This window comes from Triturus cristatus, chromosome 5_1, assembly GCF_964204655.1.
Source record: "Triturus cristatus chromosome 5_1, aTriCri1.1, whole genome shotgun sequence".
Taxonomy (NCBI): domain Eukaryota; kingdom Metazoa; phylum Chordata; class Amphibia; order Caudata; family Salamandridae; genus Triturus; species Triturus cristatus.
In genome coordinates, this window is record NC_140587.1 from 174,004,516 (window position 1) to 174,032,270 (window position 27,755).

Consider the following 27,755-nt stretch of genomic DNA (forward strand, 5'->3'; position numbering starts at 1 on the left):
CACAGGAGCTCCTAAGATAACCCTGCGTTGCTGCACCGCTTCTGGTGTGTCCCATAACCACAGGAGCTCCTAAGATAACCCTGCATTACTGCACCGCTTCTGCTGTGTATCATAACCACATGAGCTCCTAAGATAACTCTGCGTTACTGTACCGCTTCTGCTGTGCACCATAACCACAGGAGCTCCTAAAATAACTCTGTGTTACTGCACCGCTTCTGCTGTGCACCATAACCACAGGAGCTCCTAAGATAATCCTGCATTACTGCACCGCTTCTGCTGCGCACCATAACCACAGGAGCTCCTAAGATAACCCTGCATTACTGCACCGCTTCTGCTGCGCACCATAACCACAGGAGCTCCTAAGATAACTCTGTGTTACTGTACCGCTTCTGCTGTGCACCATAACCACAGGAGCTCCTAAGATAACCCTGCGTTACTGCACCGCTTCTGCTGTGCACCATAACCACATGAGCTCCTAAGATAATCCTGCATTACTGCACCGCTTCTGCTGCGCACCATAACCACATGAGCTCCTAAGATAACCCTGCATTACTGCACCGCTTCTGCTGCGCACCATAACCACAGGAGCTCCTAAGATAACCCTGCGTTGCTGCACCACTTCTGGTGTGTCCCATAAAAACAGGAGCTCCTAAGATAACCCTGCATTACTGCACCGCTTCTGCAGTGTATCATAACCACATGAGCTCCTAAGATAACCCTGCGTTACTGTACCGCTTCTGCTGTGCACCATAACCACAGGAGCTCCTAAGATAAGTCTGTGTTACTGCACCGCTTCTGCTGTGCACCATAACCACAGGAGCTCCTAAGATAACCCTGCGTTACTGCACCGCTTCTGCTGTGCACCATAACCACAGGAGCTCCTAAGATAACCCTGCGTTACTGCACCGCTTCTGCTGTGCACCATAACCACAGGAGCTCCTAAGATAACCCTGCGTTACTGCACCGCTTCTGCTGTGCACCATAACCACAGGAGCTCCTAAGATAACCCTGCGTTACTGCACCGCTTCTGCTGTGCACCATGACCACAGGAGCTCCTAAGATAACCCTGCGTTGCTGCACCGCTTCTGCTGTGCACCATAACCACAGGAGCTCCTAAGATAACCGTGCGTTACTGCACCGCTTCTGCTGTGCACCATAACCACAGGAGCTCCTAAGATAACCCTGCATTACTGCACCGCTTCTGCTGTGCACCATAACCACATGAGCTCCTAAGATAACCCTGAATTACTGCACCGCTTCTGCTGTGCACCATAACCACAGGAGCTCCTAAGATAACCCTGCATTACTGCACCGCTTCTGCTGTGTATCATAACCACATGAGCTCCTAGATAACCCTGCATTACTGCACCGCTTCTGCTGTGCACCATAACCACAGGAGCTCCTAAGATAACCATGTGTTACTGCACCGCTTCCGCTGTGCACCATAACCACAGGAGCTCCGAAGATAACCCTGCGTTACTGCACCGCTTCCGCTGTGTACCATAACCACAGGAGCTCCTAAGATAACCCTGCACTACTGCACCACTTCTGCTGTGCACCATAACCACAGGAGCTCCTAAGATAACCCTGCATTACTGCACCGCTTCTGCTGTACACCATAACCACAGGAGCTCCTAAGATAACCCTGCATTACTGCACCGCTTCTGCTGCGTACCATAATCACATGATCTCCTAAGATAACCCTGCATTACTGCACCGCTTCTGCTGCGCACCATAACCACATGAGCTCCTAAGATAACCCTGCATTACTGCACCGCTTCTGCTGCGCACCATAACCACAGGAGCTCCTAAGATAACCCTGCGTTGCTGCACCGCTTCTGGTGTGTCCCATAACCACAGGAGCTCCTAAGATAACCTTGCATTACTGCACCGCTTCTGCTGTGCATCATAACCACATGAGCTCCTAAGATAACCCTGCATTACTGCACCGCTTCTGCTGTGCACAGTAACCACAGGAGCTCCTAAGATAACCCTGCATTACTGCACCGCTTCTGCTGCACACCATAACCACAGGAGCTCCTAAGATAACCCTGCATTACTGCACCGCTTCTGCTGCGTACCATAATCACATGAGCTCCTAAGATAATCCTGCATTACTGCACCGCTTCTGCTGCGCACCATAACCACATGAGCTCCTAAGATAACCCTGCATTACTGCACCGCTTCTGCTGCGCACCATAACCACAGGAGCTCCTAAGATAACCCTGCGTTGCTGCACCACTTCTGGTGTGTCCCATAACCACAGGAGCTCCTAAGAGAACCCTGCATTACTGCACCGGTTCTGCAGTGTATCATAACCACATGAGCGCCTAAGATAACCCTGCGTTACTGTACCGCTTCTGCTGTGCACCATAACCACAGGAGCTCCTAAGATAACTCTGTGTTACTGCACCGCTTCTGCTGTGCACCATAACCACAGGAGCTCCTATGATAACCCTGCGTTACTGCACCGCTTCTGCTGTGCACCATAACCACAGGAGCTCCTAAGATAACCCTGCGTTACTGCACCGCTTCTGCTGTGCACCATAACCACAGGAGCTCCTAAGATAACCCTGCGTTACTGCACCGCTTCTGCTGTGCACCATAACCACAGGAGCTCCTAAGATAACCCTGCGTTACTGCACCGCTTCTGCTGTGCACCATGACCACAGGAGCTCCTAAGATAACCCTGCGTTGCTGCACCGCTTCTGCTGTGCACCATAACCACAGGAGCTCCTAAGATAACCCTGCATTACTGCACCACTTCTGCTGTGCACCATAACCACATGAGCTTCTAAGATAACCCTGAATTACTGCACCGCTTCTGCTGTGCACCATAACCACAGGAGCTCCTAAGATAACCCTGCATTACTGCACCGCTTCTGCTGTGTATCATAACCACATGAGCTCCTAAGATAACCCTGCGTTACTGCACCGCTTCTGCTGTGCACCATAACCACAGGAGCTCCTAAGATAACCCTGCGTTACTGCACCGCTTCCGCTGTGCACCATAACCACAGGAGCTCCGAAGATAACCCTGCGTTACTGCACCACTTCTGCTGTGCACCATAACCACAGGAGCTCCGAAGATAACCCTGCATTACTGCACCGCTTCTGCTGTACACCATAACCACAGGAGCTTCTAAGATAACCCTGCATTACTGCACCGCTTCTGCTGCGTACCATAATCACAGGAGCTCCTAAGATAAGCCTGCATTACTGCACCGCTTCTGCTGTGCACCATAACCACATGAGCTCCTAAGATAACCCTGCATTACTGCACCGCTTCTGCTGCGCACCATAACCACATGAGCTCCTAAGATAACCCTGCATTACTGCACCGCTTCTGCTGCGCACCATAACCACAGGAGCTCCTAAGATAACCCTGCGTTGCTGCACCGCTTCTGGTGTGTCCCATAACCACAGGAGCTCCTAAGATAACCCTGCATTACTGCACCGCTTCTGCTGTGTATCATAACCACATGAGCTCCTAAGATAACTCTGCGTTACTGTACCGCTTCTGCTGTGCACCATAACCACAGGAGCTCCTAAAATAACTCTGTGTTACTGCACCGCTTCTGCTGTGCACCATAACCACAGGAGCTCCTAAGATAATCCTGCATTACTGCACCGCTTCTGCTGCGCACCATAACCACAGGAGCTCCTAAGATAACCCTGCATTACTGCACCGCTTCTGCTGCGCACCATAACCACAGGAGCTCCTAAGATAACTCTGCGTTACTGTACCGCTTCTGCTGTGCACCATAACCACAGGAGCTCCTAAGATAACCCTGCGTTACTGCACCGCTTCTGCTGTGCACCATAACCACATGAGCTCCTAAGATAATCCTGCATTACTGCACCGCTTCTGCTGCGCACCATAACCACATGAGCTCCTAAGATAACCCTGCATTACTGCACCGCTTCTGCTGCGCACCATAACCACAGGAGCTCCTAAGATAACCCTGCGTTGCTGCACCACTTCTGGTGTGTCCCATAAAAACAGGAGCTCCTAAGATAACCCTGCATTACTGCACCGCTTCTGCAGTGTATCATAACCACATGAGCTCCTAAGATAACCCTGCGTTACTGTACCGCTTCTGCTGTGCACCATAACCACAGGAGCTCCTAAGATAAGTCTGTGTTACTGCACCGCTTCTGCTGTGCACCATAACCACAGGAGCTCCTAAGATAACCCTGCGTTACTGCACCGCTTCTGCTGTGCACCATAACCACAGGAGCTCCTAAGATAACCCTGCGTTACTGCACCGCTTCTGCTGTGCACCATAACCACAGGAGCTCCTAAGATAACCCTGCGTTACTGCACCGCTTCTGCTGTGCACCATAACCACAGGAGCTCCTAAGATAACCCTGCGTTACTGCACCGCTTCTGCTGTGCACCATGACCACAGGAGCTCCTAAGATAACCCTGCGTTGCTGCACCGCTTCTGCTGTGCACCATAACCACAGGAGCTCCTAAGATAACCGTGCGTTACTGCACCGCTTCTGCTGTGCACCATAACCACAGGAGCTCCTAAGATAACCCTGCATTACTGCACCGCTTCTGCTGTGCACCATAACCACATGAGCTCCTAAGATAACCCTGAATTACTGCACCGCTTCTGCTGTGCACCATAACCACAGGAGCTCCTAAGATAACCCTGCATTACTGCACCGCTTCTGCTGTGTATCATAACCACATGAGCTCCTAGATAACCCTGCATTACTGCACCGCTTCTGCTGTGCACCATAACCACAGGAGCTCCTAAGATAACCATGTGTTACTGCACCGCTTCCGCTGTGCACCATAACCACAGGAGCTCCGAAGATAACCCTGCGTTACTGCACCGCTTCCGCTGTGTACCATAACCACAGGAGCTCCTAAGATAACCCTGCACTACTGCACCACTTCTGCTGTGCACCATAACCACAGGAGCTCCTAAGATAACCCTGCATTACTGCACCGCTTCTGCTGTACACCATAACCACAGGAGCTCCTAAGATAACCCTGCATTACTGCACCACTTCTGCTGCGTACCATAATCACATGATCTCCTAAGATAACCCTGCATTACTGCACCGCTTCTGCTGCGCACCATAACCACATGAGCTCCTAAGATAACCCTGCATTACTGCACCGCTTCTGCTGCGCACCATAACCACAGGAGCTCCTAAGATAACCCTGCGTTGCTGCACCGCTTCTGGTGTGTCCCATAACCACAGGAGCTCCTAAGATAACCTTGCATTACTGCACCGCTTCTGCTGTGCATCATAACCACATGAGCTCCTAAGATAACTCTGCATTACTGTACCACTTCTGCTGTGCACCATAACCACAGGAGCTCCTAAAATAACTCTGTGTTACTGCACCGCTTCAGCTGTGCACCATAACCACAGGAGCTCCTAAGATAACCCTGCGTTACTGCACCGCTTCTGCTGTGCACCATAACCACAGGAGCTCCTAAGATAACCCTGCGTTACTGCACCGCTTCTGCTGTGCACCATAACCACAGGAGCTCCTAAGATAACCCTGCGTTACTGCACCGCTTCTGCTGTGCAAAATAACCACAGGAGCTCCTAAGATAACCCTGCGTTACTGCACCGCTTCTGCTGTGCACCATGACCACAGGAGCTCCTAAGATAACCCTGCGTTACTGCACCGCTTCTGCTGTGCACCATGACCACAGGAGCTCCTAAGATAACCCTGCGTTGCTGCACCGCTTCTGCTGTGCACCACAACAGGAGCTCCTAAGATAACCCTGCGTTACTGCACCGCTTCTGCTGTGCACCATAACCACAGGAGCTCCTAAGATAACCCTGCGTTACTGCACCGCTCCTGCTGTGCACCATAACCACAGGAGCTCCTAAGTTAACCCTGCGTTACTGCATTGCTTCTGCTACGCACCATAACCACAGGAGCTCCTAAGATAACCCTGCAAAAGTGAGAGTCCAGGCGCTACACACTGCTCTACCCATTAAACCGTTTCAGTATGTCTTGGTATCCCAAAACACCCACATAGATAGGACTTCTGATTATCTGCAGCTGCATATGTGGTGCGAGGTGAAAGCCTCGGGTGTCTGACAGACACCCAGTGCGATCTTCTGCAGTTTCTTACATGGGTCACACTTTGAAACTCACTTACAACTAACAAACTTACCTAATGCATATAGGCAACCTCCTTCAGGGACCCATGGAGACCCACAGAGTGAACTGTGATCCATGAATGATCACAGATGTCCCTTCTCCAGGGACCCATGGAGACCCACAGAGTGAACTGTGATCCCTGAATGATCACAGATGTCCCTTCTCCAGGGACCCATGGAGACCCACAGAGTGAACTGTGATCCCTGAATGATCACAGATGTCCCTTCTCCAGAGACCTGCAGAGACCCACAGGGTGAACTGTGATCCCTGAATGATCACAGAGGTCACTTGCCCTCTTCTAGGAGGCACGACTAACCTGTGAGCCCTAAAATCTGATATTCCTTTGTTGGAATCATTATGTGTCTTCGTTATTGAACTCTGAACTCCCACTCACATACCTTGTGATCTTGTACAACCATCGATATCGGACCCACAGGGTACCTTTGATCCCTGAACACCCAGAGACACTGCATCTTCTATGAGCCTCCAGAAGTGTATTCACTTGTAAATCGTGAACTCCCACTCACATACCTTGTGCTCTTGGACAACCATTTATGTGGGACCCGCAGGGTGCCTTTTTTTGTTTTTCAGTTTGAAATGCTTTATTGAGATAATTTTGAAAAATAAAGAGATACTGACCCATACATATGATATTAACGATGATGAATTAAGGGTACAGTAGGCCAATACTATCTAGTAAATAAACAAAAAGCATTTTATAAGATTTTATAGATGAGACGGGAGGGACAGAAGAAAGAAAGAAAGAAAGAAAAGAAAAAGAAAAGGGGAAGAAGGAGAACAGAAGAAAAGAAGAAAGGGAAACAATATGAAGGAAGTAGGAAACAAGCATGGCAAATAGAACAAGCAGATAAGAAAGTCAAAAAGCGATTATCAGTTGAGTATAGGAAAAGATAAACAATATGGGAGATATGATAGGGAGGACAGAGCAGAAACAATCATTCATGGAGGTTTGAAATTCTCAGAAGAAAAATGTGAAGTACGCCTCGAAGCCATGCGATCAAGGTATGTTGTGAGGGGCAACCAAAACAAGTCTCTATTAAGAGAGGGAGTGGAGGAGGCAGCAAAGCGTACATCAAGCCTGTGATGGTGACAAAGAGAGTTCCACCAGCATTTTATGGATAGATTGGCGAGCGATTTCCAGTTAAAGGCTATGTTTTGGAATGCCAGGGCAAGCATAAGGTCTAATAGACCAGAGCAGTCTGAGGGGATACCTAAGGAATCAGAAAGGCTGCCTAAGAAAAGAAGAGGAATAGAGTAGGGGATAGAGATGGAAAATAGTCGAGAAACATAAGACCAAACCTCACCCCACAGAGTAACAACAGGAGGGCAGAGAAAGAGAAGGTGAAGAAGGTCAGCATCAGAGGAACCACAGGTCCAACAATTAGAACCATGAGTAGGAGAGAAACGAGAAATAGAAACCGGGGAAAGATATAATCTGTGGTAAGGAAAAAACAAAGACTGAGTCAGGGAAGCAGAGCGAGAAGTTTTCAAAGATCTGGACCAAATTTTATCCCAAAGAACAGTCGACCAGTCACAACCTAGATCTAACTCCCAAGCACATTCCAGCTTAGATTTAGAGCGGCTCAGAGGAGGGGACGAGAAAGATTTATAAATAAGAGAGGCTTTGGGAAGATTGAGCAAGATTTGAAGGAGAGGAGGCTGGGAGATAGGAGATGATGATGGAGGGAGGGAATAGTAAACGTTGAGAATGAGAGTCATGAGAACAGGGAATTTGTGCAAGAAAGATTGAGGACCGTGAAATAAAAGACGAAAACTAGGGAAGGAGCCTGGAAGAAACCCATCAAAGAGCTGTTTAACCCATACGAGACCCTTTGATCTCCAAGAAGACCAATAAATAGGCCTATTATTTAGGAGGATAAGTGAATTATACCAAATAGGGGATTCTAAAAAGGATTCACGAGTAATAGGAATAGAACAGACTAGAGAATGTAGAAGGGAGGAGGTATATCTGAATAAAGGAAGAGAAGTAGATGGATTTTTAACAGAGAAATGTATGGTTTCAAGAAGAGAAAACGGAGAGAGTAGTGAGCGCTCAATAGAAAGCCAAAGAGGGTCAAAAGGAGAGGGTTGTGAGATAAGCCATCTAGAGGCCTGACGTAAAGAGAAAGCCTTATGATAGAGACGGAAATCTGGGAAATTGACTCCACCGTTCGGTTTAGGTTTACGAAGAATGGCTAAAGCAATCCTGGGCCTTTTATTCTTCCACAGAAATTTAGAAAGACAGGAATCAATGCGCTTAAAATGGACATCCGGAATGTGTACAGGGAGCATGGATAAAGTATATATGAGAATAGGAGATATCATCATCTTAATCGAGTCAAGCCGACCCCACCATGAAAGATAAAGAGGGTTCCAAGAGGATAATAATTTATCAATACGGGAAAGAACTATAGACATATTCAATTGAATGGATGTGGCGATGGAATTAGAGAACCATATTCCGAGATATTTAATTTTAGAGGAATTCCATGCAAAGCCAGTAGAAGAAAACTGATGGGGGAAACAAAATTTTGTAAGAGGAAGAATCTCAGTTTTATCAGAGTTGATCTTATATCCAGAGACTTGTGAGAAGGAGGTAAACTCAGATAGTAGAGCTGGGATAGATTGTTCAGGGGCAGAGATAAATAAAAGAATGTCATCAGCATATGCAGAGAGTTTCAGATGCGTCTTGCCATACAGAAAACCAGAAATAGATACATTATTCCGAATAGACGTCAAAAATGGCTCAAGGGCAAGAACAAAAAGAAGCGGGGATAAAGGACAACCTTGACGGACACCACGTTGGAGAGGGAAATACGAAGATAGATGGCCGTTGACAAGAACAGATGCCTTAGGGGCCGAATAAAGTAAGGAGATAAGGGAAATAAATTTAGGACCAAAGCCATGCCAGCGCAAAGCAGCAAACAAAAAGGACCAATCAACTCTGTCGAAAGCTTTCTCAGCATCAACAGAAATAGCAGCAAGAGGAATGGAAAGAGACGCGACTTTATTTAAAACGTTGAGGAAGAGGCGAGAGTTGTCCGAAGTGAGTCTACCTTTAACAAAACCACACTGTTCCTTGCCAATAAGATGGGGCATAAGAGGGTCCAAACGCAGGGCAAGGAGTTTGGCAAATAATTTATAGTCTACGTTGACTAAAGATATCGGACGGTAGTTTTTACATAGTTGAGGATCACGACCTTCCTTGGGGATAAGGCAGATCGTGGCCTCATGAAAAGTGCCAGCCGCAGAGCCGGAGAGAAAGAAGGATTGAAAAAGTGATAGAAGTTTAGGGAGCAAAAGGTCAGAGAAATGCATGTAAAATTCAACAGAGAAGCCATCGGGGCCCGGTGCTTTGCCTTTAGTGAGAGTCCTTAAGGCACTAGCCAGTTCAGTGATAGAAAGGTCATGCTCAAGATCAGGGAAATTAAGATGGGAGGTGGAGGGGGCAGGGAGCTTTTCAAAATAGGATTGAAGAAGTGAAGGGGAAGGAGGAGACTCGTGCGTATAAAGGGACTGATAAAAAAGTTGGAATTGGGTAAGAATATCCTGTTCCTTATGAAGAAGTAGGTTATCCGAAGAGTATATGGAGTCTATAGAGGTACGCTCTTTGCGGGTTTTAAGATAGTTAGCTAGAAGCTTACCTGATTTATTGCGACCCCCATAGTAACGAGCACTACTCCGAAGCAAAACTGAAGAGGCATTGTCAGTAGTGGTTTTATTAAAATCCATTTTAGCACGTATAAGGTCTGGCAAAACAGAATTGTTAGAAGAAGTATAGAATTTATGCTCTAAAGATTTAATATGAGCCAACAAGCCTTTCTGTTTATTAAGAAAGTGTTTCTTCTTTTTAGAAACAAAATCAATAACAAAGCCCCGTGCAGTCGCTTTAAAAGAATCCCAAATAACATGAGGAGCCAAAGAGGGGTCAGAGTTAAGTAAGAAGAATTCCTTAGCAAAGGAAAGAAAAGAGGAAGAGAAAAGAGGATCTGTGAGGAGAGAATTGTTAAATCGCCAGCGGGAAGGCTTAGGAGGTGCAGGAAGAAGATCGAGGGTCGTGACAATAGGGGCATGGTCAGAAATAACTATGGGTTCGATAGAAGAGGATAAGAGGTTCTGAGAAAGGGGTTGAGAAAGAAAGATATAATCAAGGCGGGAGAGGGAGGCATGAGGAGGCGAGAAAAAGGAGTAATCAAGGGTATCAGGGTGTAAAAGTCTCCATGAATCAATGAGATGTGACTGTGAAATGGTGTCGAGAAATTGTTTGTGTGATTTGTGAGGATTAAAACGGACAGAAGATTTGCGGTCAAGAAACGGATCAACAATCTGGTTACAGTCACCTCCTAAAATAAACATGGTATCTCTATGCTGAAAACATTTCGAGGTAATTACAGGCCAAAAATTACAATCAGGGTGAGTAGGGCCATAAACATTAAGAACAGTTAGAGATACAGAATTGATTAACAACTTAGCTAATACCCATCGACCATCAGTGTCAGTATCTTGGGAAACAACTTTACATTTTAACTTTTTATGGCATAAAATAGCAACACCATTCTTTTTATTAGAAGAGGGAGAGAATAAAACCGTGCCCACCCAGCTTCTTTTCAACTTAAGCGATTCCGCTTCAGTAAGATGAGTTTCTTGTAAAAGTACTAAATCGGGGTTATAAGAAGCTAGGTGGGAAAGGACTCTCTGTCTCTTAATCGGGTTAATAAAACCTTTTACATTCCATGAAATAACTTTGAAGGCAAAAACAGTAAATTATGAACATAGAAAGAAAGCCACAGTGACAGGAAATAAGAAAAAGATGCCAATAGATACATATGAAGAAAAGAAGGAAAAAAAAAAAGAATGAAAGGTGCAGTTAAAAGGGAATAAGAAAAAAGATGTAATAATAGAGCAGGCAGAGGAAAGATAGAAATAAATAACAGGGGAAGCGAAAAAGAAGGGGAAGAAGAGGAAGGACAGGAAGAAGGAAGTGTAAGAAGAGACAGTACATATCCAAAAAGGATGACTGAAAGAGACATACCTGAGAGGGAAAAAGGGGAGATATTGGGGTTATGGAAGGATTCGATAAGAATGACCACCCAAAGCCAGGAGAGCCAACTGCACCAGGACGGGGAAAGAACAAAACGAACCACATGGGATGGAGAGTAATACACCAGCCAATCTAGGGAAGGAAGAAGATAATGCAGACAATTAGACTAAAAACAACAATATAAAAGCAGAAAATATACATATGAAAAGAAACACAATCCAGCAGCTAATAAAGAACAACGACAAAAGTGACAAAGGAAAGCCCACACAAGAACATTAACCGAAAAAACCTGCAAGAGAAGAAAGAGGTTAAAATAGTCAACCATTAGCAGAGTTGGAGGTATCCATGCCAGCATTAGTTTGAATATGAATGACATTTTTGAGTTCGGCAGGATCATGAAAAGTCCAGGTCTGATTCTGATGGGTCACCTTGAAGAGGCAGGGATGGAATAAACCATACCTAGCACCCAGAGAACGTAGAGAAGGTCGAAGACTCAAAAATTCCTTTCTTCTCGCGGCAGTGGCATTAGAGACATCTTGCGAGAGGAACACCCTCTGGCCCATCCAGGAGACTTGGCGTTTGGATCGAGCTGCAGAAAGGACCAGAAGGAGATCAGTGAACTTCAGAAATAGGATGATGACTCCTCGTGGTTTAGTTGAGGCTGAGGAACGAGGGCCAAGTCTATGTGCTCTCTGGATACTAAGAGAAGTAGTAGTAGGGATGTCCAAAAGTTTCAAAAGAAAAGAAGAGAAAAACGCAACAGGGTCGTCTCCCTCCAAAGATTCCGGCAGACCATAAATACGTAGGTTATTCCTCCTGTTTCTATTTTCCAAGTCCTCAGTATGTTGTTGAAGTGTGAGAACAGACTTTTCCAGCGCGGAAATGCGTTGAGAGTTAGTGTGGATATCTGTAATCTGCTGCTCCATGGAGGATACCCTGCTGTCCATAGTCGCCCATCTTGCCTCAAAAAGTTGCATTTTTGTATTGGTCTCTTCCACAAACGGGCGTAAAGCGCGAATTTCCTCCAGCAGTAGCTCCATAGAGATAGGAGACGGTGGTTTATCAGGAGGAGGAGAGTCCTGTTTCAAGCGCTTAGAAGAAGTAGTAGAGGGAGACGATTTGTTTAGGGCTGATGATGGTGGAGAAGGGCGATTGGAAGCCGCTGCCGCCATTGTATCTGTAGGTGAAGATTGATCCGCTGTTGATGAAGAAGAGGAAGAGGGCGTAGAAGAAGACTTCGAGGGCACAAAGACGAACTTTGGATTGCGTAGCTTGCCCATAGAGACCCAAGCGTGCAGAAAACAGAGTGAAAAGGACCCTGGCGAGCGTCGTGTACCACAAATAACAAGATTCCAAAAGGGGCAACAATGTTCAACTATGTGTGATAATGCTCAATAACGGTCCATAAAGATGTGTGGAAACCAGCGGAAATATTAAAAGAATTACTGAGGGGCAGCAGCACACCAGGTATCAAAGGTAGTCCCAACCAACGATGAACTGACCATCAGAGAATAGTAAAAATGACCTGTGGACATCCAGGAGCCATGAAGGATATATATATATATATTTTTTTTAACTGAAGTGGGAAAGTCTAAAACTGCTTATTCATGCTTGAGGCAGAGAAGCAGAAGTCACCCATGAGGCAGGAATAATGGCTGGTGAGGGAGAAAAGCTGCAGCGTAACATGAGGGAGAGTAAGAAGCAGCTGTCAAAAATATAGATAAAAAAGGAGGTGCAAATGTTCAGAGGCAGCGGGCAGGTATAGGAGGAGCCATCAGGCGCTATCGACTCTTCTCCGTGTGAGGAGAATTTCACACAGATCGGCCACGCGCGAACGTCGCGCCAGCCTCAAAATGGCGGACGCGCTGAGGCACCTACGGTTCCAAGCGAAAAACTGAGAATTACCGCATGAAGGTCGGGTCTGGCGGTCACATCAGAGGCGCACCACGGTCCGTAGGCGGCAGCCGAAGGAAATCCACAGGAACGGCTGAAGAACAGCAGAAACGGAAGAGAAGTCCGTCTCGGTGCAGCGGAGCTCCGGAATCAGGCAGCCATCTTGTTCGGCGTCCAAGCCACGCCCCGCAGGGTGCCTTTGATCCCTGAACAACCAGATATTGCATCTTTTGAGAGACTCCAGTAATGTATTCACTTGTGAATCCTGAACAACCACACACATACCTTGTGCTCTTCTGCAGCTTCCTATATGGGGTACACTGAATGACTTGTCACCTCTGAACACTTGCACACATAGCTCCCGCTCTCAGGCTGCCTCCCTGATGGGGCTCACAGAGGGACTTTGTGATCCCTGAATTTCCACAGACATATCCTGTGACCTTCACTTGTCGTTTCAGAACAGCCACACACACACCTTGTGCTCCTTAGCAGGTTCCTCAATGGGGCTCACACTGGGACTTTGCAATCCTTCAATGCCCACGCACATACCTTGTACTCCTCTGCAGCCTCCTCTACAGGACTTGCTGAGTGAGTTTTATGCTCCTTGGACTCCCGGCAGACCAAACATATCATCCTCTGATCCTCTGCACAGAACAGCCTCAGTTTCTCTTCATGTTTCTCACAAAGATTCTCCTCCGGGGTCCTCACGGGGGTGGCAGATGAAGCTGTTTTGCAATGTCCACCATGTTCCCCAGTTGCCTGTTTGGTCGGAGTTTTTTCCTACGAGATATTTCCCTGCACTGTGGACAGGGGAAGTTTCCATCTCTTCCCTCCCAGCTCTGAGTGATGCAGGAGCGGCAGAAGTTGTGTCCACAATCAATAATCATCACCGGATCAGTAAAATATTCCAAACAGATGGAACAAGTGGCCTCTTCCTTGAGGTTCCTGAGCTGAGCTGCTGCCGCCATGATTCAGAAAAGCAGGAAGTAAACTTAAGGTTCATTTCTCTCTGTGTGAAGTGGATGTGTCTGTGCGTCTGCTCCTCTCTGGCTGCGCTGGGACTTCCGGGTTCATGTTACAGTCAGAGCAGAGAACTGACTCCTCTGCTGCTTGTGATTAACTCTGGGGTGACACCATTTACGCGTCATGCGGTTTTATATCGAGAATCTGTAAGTGCAGAACTGGAGCTAGTATGTGGGTTTCTGGAAAATGCTCTGGGTTATGTTTTTTACATGCCAATTCTGCAAGTTCGCTTTTTAAAATCTTTTAGGAATCTCATAAACATTTCTAAAATACTTTCTACTGTGTTTTCTTCCTGTATTTGTATTTCAATGTTTGTCTCAAAGGCTGAAAAATACCAACTTTTGCTCGTTTCTCAATGTTTTACTGGCCTTACCATGAAATTGCTAGTCAGGCCGGTAACTAGTAGTTTGTGTGTAAGGGAAGAATATATTGCTGCCTGTATTGTATGTAAAGGACGCTTACAATACTATTGCCTGCGCTGGATTTGTTCTGAGAGCCTGGTAAGCTTGCAGCGAAGATACCCTGAACTACCGATTCTAGGAGTGAGGGACGTTTGCACTGCTGCTACCATGATATACCTGTTTGCTGCTACCATGATATACCTGTTTGCTGCTACCATGATATACCTGTTCGCTGCTACCATGATATACCTGTCCTGTTAGAGGGATGCTTGCACATCTGTTCTCATGATATATCTGTCCTGTTAGAGGGATGCTTGCACTGCTGTTCTCATGATATACCTGTTCTGTGAGAAGGAATCTTGCACTGCTCCTGCCCGCTGTACCTGTTCAGTGACTAAGGGAAGCTTGCACTGCTGATGCCCTTCTGTAACTGTTCTGCGAGAGGAAAGCTTGTATTACTGCTATCTTGATGCAACTTTTCTGTGAGAGGGAAGCTTGCACTGCTGATGCCAAAATGTACCTGTTCTGCATGTGAGGGACGCTTGCACTGCTGATGCCCTGATGTACATGTTCTAGGTATGAGAAAGCTTTTACTGCTGATACCCTGATGTACCTACTCTATGAGTGAGGGAAGCCTGTACTGTTGATGCCCAAATGTACCTGCTCCGTAAGAGGCAAGCTTAGACTGCTGATGCCCTGATGTACCTATTTTGTGAGTGAGGGAAGCTTGCACTGCTGATGACCTGCTGTACTTGTACTGAGAGAGGGAAGCTTCTACTGCTGCTACCGTGATTTACTTGTCTGTGAGAGGGAAGATTGCACTGCTGATGCCCTGATGTACCTGTTCTTTGAGAGAGGGAAGCTTGCACTGATGATGACATGATGTATCTGTTCTGTGAGAGACAAGCTTAGACGCTGATCACCAGATGTATCTACTCTGTGAGTGAGGGAAGCCTGCAATGCTGATGCCCTAATGTGCGTGCTCTGTGAGAGGCGAGCTCAGACTGCTGACGCCCTGATGTACCTATTCTGTGAGTGAGGGAAGCTTGCACTGCTGGTGCCTAGATGCCATGATGTAACTTGTCTGAGAGAGGGAAGCTCTTACTGCTGCTACCATGATATACCTGTTCTGTGAGAGGGAAGCTTGCACTGTTATGCCCTGATGTACCAGTTCAGTGAGTGAGGGAAGTTTGCTTTGTTGCTGTCCTGATGTACCTGCTCTGTGAGTGGGAAAAGCTAGCACTGAGTATGCCCTCATGTACCTGTTCAGTGATTGAGGGAAGCTTGCACTGCTGATGACCTGATGTATCTGTTCTGTCAGTGAAGGAAGCTTGAACTGATGATGCCTTGATGCCCTGATATAACTGTCCAGAGAGAAGGAAGCTTTTACTGCTGCTACCATGATATACCTCTTCTGTGAGAGGGAAGCTTACACTGTTTATGCCCTGATGTACCTGTTCAGTAAGTGAGGGAAGCTTGCATTGCTGATATTCTGATGTCCTGATGTACCTGCTCTGTGAGTGGGAGAAGCTAGCACTGATGATGCCCTGATGTACCTGTTCAGTGAGTGAGGGAAGTTTGCATTGCTGATGTCCTGATGCCCCTGTTATGATAGAGGGAAGCTTGTACTGCTGTTATCATTAAGTACCTGTTATGTGAGAGGGAATCGTGCACTGCTATTACCCTGATGTACCTGTTCTGTGTGTGAGGGAAGCTTGCACTGTTGGTGCCCTGAGTACGTGTTCTAGGTATGAGGAAAAGCTTTTACTGCTGATACCCTGATGTAACTATTCTGTGAGGAAGGGAAGCCTGCACTGCTAATGCTCTAATATGCCTGCTCAGGGAGGGGCAGGCTTAGACTGCTGATGACCTGATGTACCTGTTCTGTGAGTGAGTGAATCTTGCATTCCTGATGTACTTGTTCTGTGAGTGAGGGAAGCTTGCACTGCTGCTGAACAGATGTACCTGTTCTGTCACTGAGGGACGCTTGAACTGCTGTTGCCCTGATGTGCCTGTTCTGCATATGAGGGAAGCTTGCACTGCTGATACCCCGATGTACCTCTACTATGAGGGAGAGAAGAAGCCTGCACTATTGATGCTGTAAGGTACCCGTTCTTTGAGAGGCAAGCTTAGACTGCTGATGCCCTGATGTATATATTTTGTTAGTGAGGGAAGCCTGCACTGCTGATGTCCTGATGTACCTGCTCAATGGGGTTGGCAAGCTTGGGCCACTGATGCCCTGATGTACCTATACAGTGAGTTAGGGAAGATGCACAGCTGATGCCCTTATGTCCCTGTTATGAGAGAGGGAAGCTTGTTCTGCTGTTATCATGATCTACCTGTTCTGTGAGAGGGATGTGTGCACTGCTGATGCCCTGATGTACATGTTCTGTGAGTGAGGTAAGCTTGCACTGCTGAAGCCCTGCTGTACCTGTTCTGAGAGAGGGAAGCGTGTATAGCTACTACCATGATGTACATGTTCTGCTGCACTGCTGATACCCTGACGCCCCTGTTCTGTGAGTGAGGGAAGCTTGCACTGCTGATGCACCTGTTCTATGTGTGAGGAAACTTGCACTGCTGATGCCTTGATGTACCTGTTCCGTGAGTGAAGAAAGCTTGCACTGCTGGTGCCCTGCTGTACCTGCTCTGTATATGAGGGAAGCCTGCACTGCTGATGCCCTGATGTACCTATTCTTAGAGAAGAAATCTTCCACTGCTGATGCCCTGATGTACCTGTTCTGTGTATGAGGAAAGCTTGCACTGCTGCTGACCTGGTGTACCTATACTATGAGTGAGGGAAGCCTGCACTATTCATGCCGTGAGGTACCTGTTCTTTGAGAGGCAAACTTAGACTGGTGATGCCCTGATGTATACATTTTGTTAGCGAGGGAAGCCTGCAATGATGTCCTGGTGTACCTGCTCAATGGGGGTGGTGGGAGGGCAAGCTTGGACTATGGAGTCCCTGATGGTCCTATTCAGTGAGTGAGGGAAGATGCACTCATGATGCCTGTGACGAACCTCCCTTCGACAGCGGCGCCGACCATTCCAAGATGGCCGCCGCCGAAGCACAAACCGGAAGCGAAGTCGACGCTCTAGCGTCTGATCGAGACCGCGCGAACGAAGCGCTGAAAAGGCTCGTAACACAGGTGAAGGGGGCGGCAGGAGAATCGGAGTTGGAGGAGGACACGATCGAAGCCGAACAGAAAGACCGGAGGATTCCGACGACGAGGAGAACGACGGGAGAAGCAGAGGAGCTGGAAGCCGGAGGAACGGACCCAGAACCCAACACCGGGGAGACAGCGAGGGAAAACAGCTCCAGGAGCATTTCATCCGGGACCACTGCACTCCCCAACGAGAAGGAGGCTTGGTCTCCCAACGCCACGGCCCTGGAGGGTCGTGGAAGGAGGCAAGTACCTACAACCCAGTCTGGACTTGTTCAGGGGCTGTGGGCTCACTTAAAGCAGCGTCACTAAAGGTCACCACTTGTTTCTTCCCCCACGTTAGGCACAAACACTAGGGACTGGTGAGGGTACACTTGCCCCCCCCCTGTATATGTTGCTTCACACATACAGAAGCCTAAAACCAGTTTTGTTCTCTTTTTGTTTTGGGTCCACGCTCGCCTATCGCAAAACGGAGCTGGGAGCAGAGCCAGAGAAGGGAGACGAGTAGTCGGACGTGAAGGGCCCCACACCTGCATTGTTGTCCCGCACTGTTGACTGTCTATGGACTATTTCTTGAATCAGGAAATAAACGAAAAACCCGCATATCCTTCTCTGCCTGGAACTACTTTAAGGATAAGGAGGGGAGGGAGCAAGGGACGACCGAGGGTTCCCTACCACAATGCCCTTATGTACCTGTTATGAGAAAGGGAAGCTTGTACTGCTCTTATCATGATGCACCTGTTCTTTGAGAGGGAAGTGTGCACTGCTGATGCCCTGATGTACCTATTCTGTGTATGAGGGAAGCTTGCACTGCTGATGCCCTGATGGACCTGTTCTGTGAGTGAGGAAAGCTTGCATTGCTGATGACATTATGTACCTGTTCTGTCAGTGAAGAAGTCTTGCAATGCTGATGCCCTGATGTTCCTGTTCTGTGTTTGAGGGAAGCTTGCACTGCTGATGCCCTGATGCACCTGTTCTGAGAGAAGGAAGTTTGCTCTGCTGTTACCATGATTTACCTGTTCTGTGAGAGGGAAGCTCTCATTGCTGGCGCCCTGATGTACATGTTCCTTGAGTGAGGGAAGCTTGTACTGATGATGCCATGATGTACCTCTTCTGTGAGTGAGGGAAGCTTGCACTGCTGATGACTTCATTTACCTATTCTATGACTGAGGGAAGCCTGCACTGTTGATGCCCTGGTGTATCTGTTCTGTGAGTGAGGGATCCTTGAACTGCTGATGTACCTGTTTTGTGTGCGAGGGAAGCTTGCACTGCTGATGGCCAAAAGTACCTGTTCCGTGAACAAGGGAAGCTTGCATTGATGATGTCTTGATTTACCTGTCCTGTGTGTGAGGAAAGCTTGCACTGCAGATGCCCTGATGAACCTGTCCTGTGAGGTAGGCTTGCACTGATGATGTTCTGATGTACCTGTTCTGTGAGTGAGGGACGCTTGCACTGATGTTGGCCTGATGTACCTGTCCTGTGAGTGAGGGAAGCCTGCACTGCTGATGTTCTGATGTACCTGGTCTGAGAGAGGAAAGCTTGCACTGCTGATGACCTGATGTACCGCTTCAGTGAGTGACTGAAGCTTGGACTGATGTTGCCCTGATATACCTGTTCTGTGAGTGAGGGACGCTTGCACTGATGTTGCCCTGATGTACCTGTCCTGTGAGTGAGGGAAGCTTGCACTGCTGATGCCCTGATGTACCTGTTCTGCATATGAGGAAAGCTTGCAGTGCTGATACCCTTATCTACCTATTCTATGAGGAAGGGAAGCCTGCACTGTTGATGCCCTGACGTACCTGTTCCATGAGAGGCAAGCTTAGACTGCTGACGCCCTGATGTACCAATTTTGTGAGTAAGGGAATCTTGCACTGCTGTACCTGTTCCCATAGAAGGAAACATGTACTGCTGCTACCATGATGTACCTATCTGTGAGAGGGAAGCTTGCACTGCTGATGCCCTGATGTACCTGTTCTGTGTTCGAAAGAAGCTTGTACTGCTGCCTCCTTGTTTTACCTGTTCTGTGAGAGGGAAGCCTGCACTGTTGGTGCCCTGGTGCACCTGTTCTTTGAGTGAGGGAAGCTTGTACTGATGATGCCATTATGTACCTGGTCTGTGGGTGAGGGAAGCTTGCACTGGTCATGAATGAGGGAAACCTGCACTGTTGATGCCCTGATTTACCAGTTCTGTGAGAGACAAGCTTAGACACTGATTCCCTGATGTACCTTTTCTGTGAATAAGGGAAGCCTGCACTGCTGATAATTATCCTGGAATGGTTAACCAACTGGTCATGGCAGTCGGGGAAACACAGAACGTCGGCTAAAGTAGACAAGCGAGACAAGTGTGAAAGAATGAACATCTGCCTGCCAGATGATGATGAAGCAGGACAAGCCTCCTTCGGAACACTTTTCATGACTCTCTTGTCCCCAAAGACCACCCTGCACCAATTCCCGGCCCTGGCAGCGATGAGAGGCTCAGACCAGTCCCGGTCCAGATCTTCTACTGGCAACACTGACAGAGCCATAAAATCCTATTTCTTGGCATGGCATATGAAATGGAAGAGATAGGCTTTTTGGTGACTATTCTACTGACGTCACAGGGTGATAAGAGAATAAGCAGCATCTTTGATCGCCTTAAAGTTCGGACGGACACTGGCACCTCAAGTGCTCTGTACATACAACACAGCAAGAACTGGAGCCAGTTTCACGAGGTGCTCTGCTTTTGTGTGCACCGCTTCACAACCAAGGAAGGGAAGGGCAGACAAGTTGAGAGGCCTGCAAGAGCAGGGTGGCAGCCACTCTAAACCCACAGCGAAAGAAAGCAAGAAAGGCCCCAGAGTCTGTACCCTGAAAAATGTAGTAAGAGAAGTAGTCTTCACATCACAAAAACAAATGACTGGTGATCTTTGAAACAAACTACACCAACTGTGTCTTGAACCACCACGTCCCACCTGAAGTCGAAACACTCACAATGACGTGAAGCTTTATTATTTGCAGTGTGACAGTGTCATATGTCCCGGTTACACCTAGAAGGAAACCTTGCCATTTTACATACACACCAGTGGCGGCTGCCAGGTATGGAGGGGGGAGGGAATGTGCGCAAAAATATATATTCTTTATATATGCTGACATGCATTACATTATTGTCTTGAAGTTAAAATGTTTAACTTTAAAGCGGTAATATAATCCATAACGCTAATTTAGGGAATAACACATAAAATAAGTTTTTAAAAAATGAAATAAAACTCATTTACCTTGCTGCACGTCCTCACTCTGTCCCGGTGTTCTTCTCTCCTTGGGCCCAGCCAAATCCCCTAACCAATCCCGGCGCTGCTCTCATGCTGTTAACTAGTATGAGGGCACCACCAGGAATGGATAGAGCAAGCTCTCTCAGCGCTCCAAAGAGCACTGAAGGCCTTTGCTCGGTCTCAACCCAGCTGTCTTGGAGAGGTTTAAAGTGTGCATGTCTGGCTGGCTGTCGCATCACTCCTCTCTGCTGCTGCCAGTCAGTAGCGGCCCTGCCCTGTCCTGAGACTCAGGAAGGGCGATTGCAGACTCAATGCAAAAATAAAATGGTAATAATGGGGAGAGGATGTGGCCTAACAGCTAGAGCGGTCGACCTCGGAGTTGGGAACCGGGTTCTAGTTTCGGCAGCGACACTCCACATCCCGTGATTCTGGGCAAATCACGTAATCTTCCCGTGCCTAACAAAAATGAATGTGTTGGTCTGTAACTCAACTGGTGCTCATGTAAAGGGCTATGATACTTTCGGGTCTACTTAGCGCTATATAAAACTCCCCCCAAAAATAATAATGTCTATTATCATGTTATTTTTCATCTTGAGGCATTTTAATTAGTGGGGCAACGCTCCTCCACCTTAACGAAGGAACCGCCCCTGATACACATGTGTTTTTTCTAAGTTGCCTTCACTCTCACAAAATTACTTGTGACACACATTTGAGTCCTTGAATGGTGAGGATTCGTTTCCATGAATTATACTTGCGTACAAAATCAACTTCGCAAGAACACTATCATGATACCTTGAACATGGCATACAAGGTCTATATATGCATTGTGCAAGTGTGATTGACTGTTTTCCATCCATGCGGTGACACAGCTATCTATAGTACATAAACAATGGCAGCCTGACTAGAACCTCGGCCCAAGACATGGATGCTTTCTGTTATAAATAAACAAGCATTTCCAGCTTTAGGCAGAGGAGCACCTGCTGTGATTTGCGAGGTCACTACACACTGAAACCTCAGCCCAGCTGTTAGCTGAACCCTCGATGAGGGATGTCCAATTTGTTACCACGACGGGGACCTACATTCTTTCCCTTCGGTAATAGGGTTGGATCACCCTATAGGGGATTTCTGGCAGAACACATACATACACCCTAGACATTGAGGTTAGGGGATGAAGAGTAGTAGTACGCTATATATATATATATTACCTACTGGCGGTCGCCAATAGGTAGTTATAGTTAGGACCTTGTTTCTATTAAAAAAGCGTTTCTTAGCGAAATCTTCAAAACGTTGGTCTCGCTCTGGTCAGCTCCTATCCTTAAAGTTTCGGGGTGATTCGCCAAGCGGGGGCCGAGAAAAAAGGGGGGTCTCAAAACGCATTTTCTCCATGTTATTTCCCATAGGAAACTTTAGACACGACTACAGCCCGAACTGCTGAACGGAATTGCACCAAATTTTGCAAAAAGGTAGCCCTTGGTTTAGAAAGAGACCTTTTTTTTTTAAATGGTGTGAATCCGTTCAGTAGTTGCTGAGAAATTCAAAAGATAAGAGTGAAAAAATCCATTTCCCATAAGAAACTTTATGCAAGGATACAGCCGAAACTACTGAACGGATATACCCCAAATTTGGCAAAAAGGTACTGCTTGGCTCAGAAAGTGGTGTAAATCCGTTCAGTAGTTGCTGAGATAATCACAAATAAAAGTTTTGATATTTAGAGGCACAGAGGATCCGCGCACCCTCCCGATCATGAGCTGCATTCTAATTGGCTAGAACCGAGGCACAAGAAATCAGTAAAACTAAGGCGCAAAAAAAGAAAAGGGGGCAGAGTAGAAACACCCTGACCCCTAGGCCTGCTTAGGGGGTCCCACAAGGACCCCCAGGGCCAAAAAATGCATTTTTTTTTTAAACGTGGGATGCGCGGAGGATCCAGCCGCGAAAATAAAAAAAATTAAGTGCGGGCTCCTGTGCTTCATTATTAATTAGCCCCTGGGTGGGCCAAGTCCCCGGGGCATGTTGATAAAATATTTGCGGGGGACCAGGGGGACCCCCGCAGCCCCGGGGCTTTCTAAAAATATATGTTGGGGGCCACACAGACCTCCCAGCAGCCCTAGGGACCGTCACCTCCGGGCTTGTTTTTTAGATGTTAAATGGGTGGGGGGCCTTCAAGGCCCCCCAAGCCCTGGGGACCGCCACCCCCCGGGGCTTTTCTAAAATATTTGCGGGGGGGTCACGGACCCCCCACATGCCCTGGGGACCGCCACCTTCCCGGGGCACTAAACATGCGAATTTGGGGGTCCGTTATGGACCCCGAGCCCCGGGAACCACCACCTCCCCAGGCTATGTTAAATGATGGGAGGGGTCCGCACGGCCCCCCTCCTGGAGCCAGTGATGGCCCTGGGGACCGCCACCCCCCAGGGCCGGCTCCTGCAGTGTCCCGGGGTGCCCACCCCGGGACACTGCTGTTTGCAAAGACAGGGCGGGAGCCGCCTTTCATTGCAAACTCTGCTTTACTTCATTGAAGCGAGAGCAGGGAAACCTGCTCTCGTTTCAATGAAGCAAAGCAGAATTGCTTTTCCATAAGGGGAGCTGCATGTCAGCAGCTCCCCTTGTGGAAAAGCAATGCCGGCTACCGCAGGACGCGGTGAGCCAGCGGGATCGTGGGGGGATCCCAATGAGAGGCCAGGCCCCGGGGGATGGGGTCCGCGGGCCATGAGTGGCCCGGGAGGGGTGCCACCCTCCCCCATAATAAAAAAAAAAAACAATGCAAAGGCCGGCCCCGGGGGATGGGGATCATAAATGGCCTGAGGAGGGGGGCCACGCAGCCCCCCTCCAATTATTTTTAAAATGAAAAAACAATGGCCAAGCCCCGGGGGATGGGGTCCCCGGGGCCAAAAATGTGCTCAGGCCCTGGGGGATGGGGTCCCCAGGGCCCAAAAATAGGAAAGGAAGGGGGCCCACACAGACCCCCTTCTAAAAATAAAAATTTTAAAAAAAGACCGGCATCGCGCCTGAGGCCCCGCCCCCTCCCTGCAGCACTCTGGCGCGTTGTAAGATGGGGAACTAATTCCCATTGAATACTGGGGGTCCCTGGGGGCCAACGAGCCTACCAGGTACCTCCAGTATGTGCCAGGGAGCGGCGTTGCAGAGAGGTGTTTAGAGGCCACACCCCTTTTTACATCTCTCTGCAACGCAGCTTCGTGGTGCTTACTGGAGGTACCTTGTGGGATAGTTGGACCCCAGGGACCCTCAGGATACAAGGGGACTTTATCCCCCAACTCAAAACGCGCCATGGGGTGCGTTTGCACAGTGGTGAAGGGAGAAGCGGGCCTGAGGTGACATTTGTGCAGACACACCCTGTGGCGCATTTTAAGTTGGGGAATTAATTCCTCTTGAATCCTGAGGGTCCCTGGGGGCCAACTAGCCCACCACTTACCTCCAGTAAGCGCCACTGCACTGCGTTGCAGAGAGGCAGCCCAGGCCATGCCCCTTTTTACACCGCTCTGCAACGCAGCTCTGTGGCGCTTACTGGAGGTAAGTGGTGGGCTAGTTGGCCCCCAGGGACCCTCAGGATTATATCAAAGGTTATATTAGGGTGTGAGAAGATGCATCAAATTATCATGTGGATGATGTCATCAGTGATGTCATTTGAGATGTCATCAGTGATGTCATCAGTGATGTCACTGACCATGTCAAGAGTGATGCAATATGTGACGTCATCAGCAGTGCATTGCGGGGGCGCGAGTTATAGTTAGCTGAACTAACTATAACGGGGGAATTTCTCTGGTTTTGTACGAGTGAAATGTCCAACTAACTATAACTTTCCCTAAAACCTATGGTTTTTTCAGTGAATATATATATATAAATTGCGATTTCTGACAATGCTGGATCTCGGCTAACCGCCAGTGATGTAACGCATTTAAAAACTATACATGCTCTTGTTGGTAATTCAGAGGATGCGGTATGTTCAACTCAACAACAACTCTTAAATTTAGGCACCACGGGCAATTCACCAGCTGTCAGCCCATTTCGTCCTAAATCAACATTCATCCCACTCATGCCTAAGGATGCGTTGGATATATTTAGTGACTGTGTCACTCAAGACCTTAAAACTCTTAATAAAAAGATTCTAAAGACAGTTAAACATCAGAATTATCAAGAGCGACAATATTCCTCCCTAATCAACAAATTGAAAACTAATAATGAAATCATTGTAACAAAAGCAGACAAGGGGGGCAATGTTGTCCTTTGGTCTAAGAGTGACTATTTACAGGAGGCCTATTGCCATTTGAATAACGAATTATGTTATAGAAAGGCCACTTTTAATGACATCAGAAAGTTAAAAGACTTCATCCATGCTGAACTTGGACAATGGAAGAGGGATGGATTATTGAACAAAGATGAACACAGTTTCTTAAAATTGAGTTTCCAACCACTGCAGTTCTCTATTTCCTCCCAAAAGTGCATAAACAACAAAAGCCTATTCCAGGGAGACCCATCATTTCAGCTCAACGAAGTCTATGTGAGAACATATCTAAATATGTTGACTTTTTATTACGTGGATTTGTGGAGGAACTTCCGTCCTACATCAAAGATACGGGGCATTTTCTTTCTAATGTATCTGAGACAGTGTGGCAAGATGGTTACCGATTTATTGTCATGGATATTTGCTCCCTCTATACGAGCATACGTCACTGTGACGGTTTACAAGCAGTTAAATTTTATTTAGAGAAGAGAGATATTATTTTTCATCAACACAATAGTATGTTATTACGTATGATTGAATTATGCCTATGTAACAACTATTTTTTGTTCAACCAAGAATTGTTTCAGCAACTGCAAGGTGTAGCTATGGGGGTATGTTTCTCCCCCAGTTACGCGTGTTTACACGTGGGCTGGTGGGAGGAACATGTCCTCAGATGCATTTATGACGAATTGTATCAGACTCATGTCGTACGATGGTGGAGATTCATCGACGACATCTGTATAATTTGGAAAGGGTCAATTGAATCGGCTAATGAATTTGTGAAGCTGATCAATATAAATAACTTGAATCTTGAATTCACTGCCCATATCAGTGCTGAACATGTTGAATTTCTTGATGTTGAACTATATATCCATGACAACAATATTCAGACTAAAATACATCGCAAGAGTACAGCTGGTAATTCAGTACTCCATGCGCAGAGCTCCCATCCATATCATTTACTTAAAAGTATACCGTATGGTGAGTTCTTACGCATCAAGCGCATATGTAGTACAGATTTTGATTGTAACAATTGTCAGAAAGACTCATTTCAGAGGTTTTTAGCTCGCGGTTATACCAGAGACGATTTGGAAACAGCACTAGTGAAAGCTAACAGTACTAACCGCGATGATTACCTTAAATCGGTAATCAGGACTACCACCATTAAATCCACCCCTAAAAACGAGAGTGAGTGTAGCGAATCTGGTTGCATTCGATTCATCACTACCTTCAGTAATCAGGACAAGGAATTGAGAAAGCTGATTTATAAAAACTGGCCCATAGTGAAAACCGACCTTACTATGTCCCAATTAGTACCTGATTTACCTCAAATCACGTTCAGGAGAGCACCCTCTATGAGGGATGCCCTAGTTAGGACTAGCCCTGAGACTACCATTACGAGCACATGGCTATCTAATCGTAAAGGTTTTTTCAAATGTAGTTCGTGCCGAGCGTGCAAGTTTGGCACTAATGCTTACGAATTTTTGGGCGCTTTTGATCTAACCCCCACTGCTCTTAAAGGCTTTTTTACGTGTAAAACTGACCATGCAGTTTATGTTCGTGCAACTTAAAGTATGTAGGTAGCACGAGATTACAGGCATCAGTCAGAATTTTACAACATTTAAGGGCTATTGTCAATTCTGATTCAAGCTACCCTGTTGCCCGTCATTTTAAACTAGTCCATAAAAACAACCTGAACGATTTAAAGTATTTTGTGATCGATGCAGTACCTAAATTAATTAGAGGAGGCAACAGAGAAAAGCGCCTTAGGCAATTGGAAACCCAATATATCCTTTTATTATACACTAAGATGCCTAATGGCCTTAACATAGGGGAAGACATGCATACTTTTCTTTGAAAATTATTCTAGGATACATCCTTCCTTGTGTGTGTTAAAAATTGTACTTTACTGCATTGAATACATTAGCTTTCTAGATGATCAAATTTTACTAAACTTATATCTATAACTGTTTTTTTGAGATTACTCCATTCAACATCTCTACCTTTGGGGTATATTTAGACTTTTCTCCTTGGTCCTGAAAATGTGTTGGTATGTATAATTAATGAACTGCTATTTTAAGGTTTTTTAATCTTGCAGCCCCAGTTTGAGTGTTGAGTTTACTTAACTTGCAATTTATCCCGTCTGGTCAAGTTTCCCTCTTTGTTTCCTAATTGCTTTTGCTGCTATACTACTTTGCCATTTGCACATGTGTTGCCTATTTTGCACTAATGCACTCGCACTTTATCTCTAGTACTGTTGTTTCTAGTAGACATTGTTTTGTAGTATGGCCACTTGATTATTTAAGGATTATTCCTTTATACCGGTCAGATACATATATTGTTTATTCTGCGCATTTGCACAAAAGACGACCTGTGCCATACATGTCTATATTTGCACTGATGCATTTGCACTTTATTTTGGATATAGTATTCAAACTATGCAATGTCCATATTAATGCATTTGCACTTTATATTTCTGAACTGGTTTAATTAGTATGCGTGCAAATGTGTATTTATATGTATGTAGATATTCTCATGTGTATATTAATGCCATTTTGTAGTTTTCAGTTTTATCTTTATGAA

At 46.8% G+C, this 27,755-nt stretch overlaps 1 pseudogene across 1 annotated transcript in view; it reads right to left on the reverse strand.

Annotated features, from left to right (window-relative positions):
- The window catches only part of LOC146830579 (E3 ubiquitin-protein ligase TRIM39-like), a 129,541-nt pseudogene extending 115,418 nt beyond the window's left edge, over window positions 1–14,123 (reverse strand). Inside the window, exons 1-2 of the transcript XR_014961446.1 lie at window positions 13,650–14,123; window positions 11,199–11,339 (exon numbers count right to left, since the gene is read on the reverse strand). The product of XR_014961446.1 is annotated as an E3 ubiquitin-protein ligase TRIM39-like (transcript). The remainder of the gene's footprint in view (window positions 1–11,198; window positions 11,340–13,649) is intronic.
- Between the last annotated feature and the right edge of the window lie 13,632 nt (window positions 14,124–27,755).